This window comes from Dermacentor silvarum, chromosome 7 (genome assembly GCF_013339745.2).
Source record: "Dermacentor silvarum isolate Dsil-2018 chromosome 7, BIME_Dsil_1.4, whole genome shotgun sequence".
Taxonomy (NCBI): Eukaryota; Metazoa; Arthropoda; class Arachnida; order Ixodida; family Ixodidae; genus Dermacentor; species Dermacentor silvarum.
The window spans coordinates 74,112,318-74,118,317 of record NC_051160.1 but is presented as its reverse complement, the minus strand read 5'-3'; the positions used below and the strand labels follow the sequence as shown (position 1 = coordinate 74,118,317).

Sequence of the window (6,000 nt, the reverse complement as noted above, 5' to 3'; positions counted from 1 at the left end):
TGGTTAGGTCAGACTTTCGAAATTTTTTTGCTTTTTTGTCGAGTTCGCTTATTTCAATGGCAGAACACAATTTATACTTCTTAATAACAGCACAAATACTGTCCTTCACTTTGTAATGTACAAAAACACAGCACAGTACCACTGTGGTTGGATGCTATGTCCTACCAAGCATCCAGCCGATCTTTTTGCATAAGCTTGCAGACATGGCAGCAAGTGTGAACTAGTCAACACAGCCCAGGGGGTAGAGTAACGAAGTCATTCAAGCACTGCCAGCCAGCCTTCACTTTTGCAGAGGATGGCCAGCAGCACAAGCGATGCACACATGCGTCCCTCGGTAGCTTCACTTGCATCCAGAGATCCCACTGGTTTCCAAGTCAATAATGCGGTAACCTGCAGAGACATGAATTACATCAAACTATCAAGGGCCATCTCAAAAACTCAAGTAAGCCATGTTTACTATGAAAACAGGCTACAGAAATGCTTACAAACAACTTAAGCTCCACATAACTGTGAAATAAACAATAGTGACATTACGCAGGAGACTAATGCAAAACATTAAAAGCAAATTTCAGTAAAACCTAACCATTATAGCCATAAGTTTGGACACAAGAGCAATAAAAGAACAATAAACAATACCCACAACTTCCTTTATTGCACTAAGCAGTTAATACGGTATCAATATATCCCTTTAACATAAAGCTTCCTTGCAATGCCACGGTCTGCTTGTTAAATCCAGTTCAGTCTTGGAAGAGAACAATAATTAACAAATGAAGTGAATGCTCTACCACGGTACCAAAACCGTATTTCATTCGTCATGAAAGAAAGTTCCAATGAGTGAGTGATAAATTTGATTTGTTGGTACAACATATTGGCGAATTGCAGCACACATATTGACGACAGAAACGACGAGATACTAGACGTGTGCTAACTTTCAACAAAAAGCTTTATTTCCGGTGACCCATGTTTATAGCCGCCACTCATCACATTGCACAAGCGTAATTCACACCCTTAGGAAGGTCAACTCTGTGTCTGATAAGTGTACAGATGCTGACACACACAGAGCCAAATCGTGCAATCTTTTCAGCCTCAATAATTTAACGTGTTAGTGGATCACTGCTTCTGCTGACAACAGTACACCGAGTAAACAATGGTTCACAGGCACTGGAACTGCAACAACATGCAAGCCAACTGTCACACACGTTTTTCTTGACATTGTATGAGTGTTCTCACAGCCGGTCATTGGTGCAGCGTCCTGTTTGACCTATGTACTGTTTACCACAAGTGGGGTACACTAAACCATGTTTCTAACATAGGTGACAAACGGATTTTTGTGCTTTATGTTACACTTGTGTGCTGCGCTGCGACATTTTCTTTGATTACAAAACTTTAAAAGCTTCTGAGGTGCCGAGAAGACAACTAACTTTGGAACGATCTGCAGTTTTCATGATACTGCAGCTTATGAATGTATGGTATGACAGCCACTTTATGTCTGTCAGATGCAGTGACTACATGGCAACCACTCGGCGCATGCGCTTTTTCGAGTAGAGGTAATGTGATCACTGCACCTGACAGACATATAAACGGCCGTCGTACCCTACATTCATAAGCTCTCACAGGCATCAAGAAAATTGCATATCATTCTAAATTTGTGTAATGAAAGGCAATGTCGCAGCACGCCACACATATGTAACAAAAACACCAAATTTCGTTCATCACCTGTGTTAGCAACGTGGTGTATTGTATCCCTCTTTCTTGTGGTAAACAGTACATAGGTCAAATGGGACGCTGTATCAATGCCCGGCTGAGAACTCATACAACGTCATGAAAAACGTGCGTGACGGTAGGCATGTCATTGCAGTTCGCATGACTGCACCGTTGTTTGCTCAGTGTACTGTTTCCAGCAGAAGCGGTGATCAACTAACACGTGAAATAATTGAGGCTGAAAAGATTTCACGACTTGGCTCTGTATCAGCACGCCACCTGTACACTTGTCAGACAAAGAGTTCACTTTCTTCCTAAGGGTGTGAATTGCGCATGTGCAATGTGGTGACTGATGGCTATAAACATGGGTCGGTAAAAATAAATCTTTTTGTTAAATGTTGCCGCATTTCTGTCGTCTCGACTCTTCTGTCGTTGCCTACATCTGCAGTGCAATTCAAAGATAAATTTGTACGTGCATTGAAACTACTGGCTTGAAAGACTATGTAGGGAAATGTGGTAAATAGAGGACAAAGGGAGAAATCACAAAAATGGTCCATCCATGCCTCGTATATGAAGTCGCAGACGGAGTGTGCTGGTCTGGGCTGGTTGGTAGATCATTAGGACGGGAACAAACAGCGCTAGGACGGGATGAAGTGAGTATGACAGACAAGTAATGAAGTGTCGCGTAGACTATAGTGTCGACTATAGTGTTGCGTGGGCTGTTGTTATTGGGTATTGTCCTTTCTTTAAGTGCTAATGTTTAGCTTCAGATATGTCTACACAATGTTTTTGTAGCCTGCGGAGCTTCCACAATTACGCTTTGTCATCAGTCGAGCGAGTGCCTGAGTGGCATGTCGAGCAGGTAACTGGTGTTGTAGCACTTGCATCTTCGTTCGGCGAGTCCTCAGCTTTGTGGACTTCCATGAGATAGTTCTGTGGTTCCTCACTATAGCAGAACAAGGTGTTATGGAGTAAGCGTTTCTTGAAAAGATGCCACTTGGCAAGCCCGTACTTTATCAGAGCATAGCTGGGGCGCACCTTAGAGAAAAAAAAAAGAACAGCAAAAGGCAGTTTTATGTCGGCTACCTTCAAAACAATAGAACAAAAATGACACATATATATACAGTCAACACTAAGTAACTTGACGTTGGTTAATTTGACTTTTTACTTTCGAACGCGCTACAATGTCCAAACAAGAAACCACATATTGCTATGGAACAAAACACTTATTCGAAAGCATAAGCACGTCATTTTGGTGAAATCAGCCTCTTCAGTGTCCCCTCATGCAAGCAGCGGCTACTAAGGTTTGAAAAACAAGAAATTAAAAAAAGAACCAGCTCTACTGCTTCCCTTGGTGTGAAGCTGTTTTACTTTGCCTTTACTTTTATTTTTCAGAACTTCCAGAACTCAAATTTTTCTTACAGTTTAACACTGAGGCAGTGTTAAACATGTTGGCGCTCGTTGATGCAAGTCGGTTGAGTTGTGCTTCAAGAGCAAGCAGGAAAACATTACAGACCACCTCGGGTAAACAAAAATACCCTGCTTTTATTCTGCCACTGTTATTTCAATCTTTCGGATAATTCAACCAATTCGGAAATAAAACCTACAGCATAGGAAAGAGTTTCAAAGCAAGACAACCAAAATAAAAAGTGATGAATAAGTGTTACTAAGCAAAATTAAAATGTAACTTGCAGCCAAGCGATTGATGCAAGAAAAAATACTTAACATCAGGACATGTTAGGTCTAGTTTTATATAGAACACGATAAGGTGCACATTACAGCTATGAATGAACACAAACAAACAGCAAGTTGCATAAATATTTGAACTATTTAGTAAGCTGTGTTGAGTAATGTCGATTAACTAAGACACGAATGATACTGGGATGCTACTTCTTGAAACACGTACACTACATACATACCTGACCCGACCATCCAGATTGCATGTTGCGCTACGGCAGGCATAGCCAAGGGATCTGGTGGCTCCTCTGTTATGTGGGCACTGTTGGGGTCACAGCCTCGCCACTATAAATAAGTTCTGTGTTAACTTATAGCAGAGGCACATAGCTTTATAAAGCTGTCAGATTGTCTACACATGCATGGAGCATCTAAAAATAGTCACGAGAATGTTTGCATTAGGGCAGGGTGGCAACAGAGCACAAAGTAAAAGTCACTGATGAATGTCTTGATAATGGGGACCCTTTCATCACAGTAAAATTATTGACACGCAGCAGCAGCACATAGCAATGAAATGTTTGTTTACAAAACAATTCATTTTTTTCATGACTCAGCGTAATCAACATTCCCCTGTCACGTTTAGTTACGTATAAGGTATGTCAAAACATCTTGTCTTTGAAAGTTTGTACTAGTAGCAAGCTGTGATTGCTTACATTTTTTTTCTCTAAAACTGTCGTAAACCAAAAACTTCGTAAGCAGAGATTATTTACAACGTGGAAGCATTTATAGGCGAGGAAACGTCATTGCAATAATGATCGGTGAAGAGGCAAATGAGTCGTTATTATGCAACTTCAGCACAAAAGGGGGAGATCCCGCACAGCGCGCACATGATGAACACGATTATTTCCGAACGTTATATTTCTCATTGGAAGAAAACGCTTATCAGGATTTTCAATTTCGCATTGAAGCAATAAACTTGCGTAACTAAGGGCTGACAACCAGCGTTCAGCAAGCATCAGAACAGGTTTCACTGTTGTCGCGGGTCTTCTATTTCCTACGTTCGCGCGCGCTTTGCACGCACGAGAAGCTCGCACAATACGCGTGTAGTTATCCAGCACGATTACTTACCTTTTGAATGGTACGACGCTTTCGCAAAGCGCTCTCCAAGTTGCCGGCGCTGCGTCAACGATGTTACTCCCCGCATACATGCCGCTGCGTAGTGGACGAGCTGAGGCGCGCTAACACACATTAATTCTTTGCGACGTCCACCCAACTCTCCAGAACGTGAACAAAGGGGCCGCACTCCACGGCATAAAATCGTTGGTCCACATTTGCCTGGCGCGCCACGCATACCGCGAGTTTGCAGCATGACACAAGGTATCTTCAGACACTTCTGTGCACACTAACTGCGACCCACTTCATTACAGCAAACACAAAAACACGATAAAGGAAACGCCTCGTTGCACCACGCACATACGACCGCCATCACAGAACATGGAGGAAAAACAACAGCGCCGCCTGCATACTTGTAAGACTGTTGTGGCCTCTGCTGATGCCAAAAATATTAACCGGTACACTCACATGCTAAAATTTTGAGCCGGGTTGCACGCAACTACGTATAGGTGTTGCGAGACAAACTACCCATAGAACAATCTATATTTTACACTATAGTTAAGCGTAGAAAAAAAATAGAGCACGTATTTTTACCTTTGAATTGCTTCCGCCGTCTGCAGCCAGCAAAAGCATGGCCTTCGAGATAAGCTTATGTTATTCTTATCAAGCCGGCGCTGTGGCGTGATTTGAACGGTTTGGGCTGTCTCGAAGCTGTCTCGAAGCTAGTCCATGAGGTTTCGCGATGCTGCCTACTTTTTCTACGCCGTCACTTCGTCTTAAATATCTTTCTGATGTCGTCAACATTAGTTGTAGCGTCAGGAATTGTTGACACGATATCGGAGGTACACGTGCGCAGTGTGCGATGTTTTCGTGTAGGTTGTGACTGTTTTAGTCGGAAAGGATCAAATCCACGAGGGTTGGTAGCTCGTGCGGCGCAGGTTACACCCGTATCGTCCGCATTTCCTTTCGTGTCGGTGTGTTGAATGTGAGCGGGTTGCGCACCTGTCGTCCGTGCCTTCTGTGTTTATCGGGCGGCTCGCGAAAATTTCTCCTAAAAAATACACGTCTCTGCAGTGTGCATGTGTCCTATGTGGTGTGTGGCAGAAATGTGCGGTGGTGTACAATGTGGTTGCAGCCGTATTGGTGGCCCATAGTCATTTGCTCTAGTGCTGTTTCCATGATGTAAACTATACGTGAACTGGAAAAATGCAGTTTTTCATATAGTCAAGATATCATCTGTGTGTGTCCACTGTGCAGTGTGGATGTGTTCGTTATTTTTATACAACTGGTATCATGGGGCTTGTGCCTATTCATGATGGCTACTGCTGTGTCATATAGCGTGCAAGCAGTCGCAAGGTCTTGTGCATTTGGTGCGAAAGAAGGGAATACTTATATGCGTAACTTTGTCTACTATAGGCAAACCGTTGCAACAATTAGCAATTTCGTCATGTGAATGCTTCTGCCCATTATTAATATAACTTGTAGCAGTTCTTATCTGTGGAGAAGTACAAT

The 6,000-nt window shown here is 42.8% G+C and overlaps 1 protein-coding gene and 1 long non-coding RNA gene across 3 annotated transcripts in view; one reads left to right on the top strand and one right to left on the bottom strand.

The window, feature by feature from the left end:
- The window catches only part of LOC125946804 (phospholipase A1-like), a 380,678-nt gene that overhangs the window by 151,029 nt on the left and 223,649 nt on the right, over positions 1-6,000 (top strand). The gene's annotated exons all lie outside the window — the stretch shown is intronic.
- On the bottom strand, positions 27-4,679 carry LOC125946808 (uncharacterized). The gene is made up of 3 exons (XR_007467898.1): positions 4,504-4,679; positions 3,621-3,723; positions 27-390 (listed from the first exon to the last, which is right to left on the bottom strand). It is a non-coding gene; the product is annotated as an uncharacterized LOC125946808 (long non-coding RNA).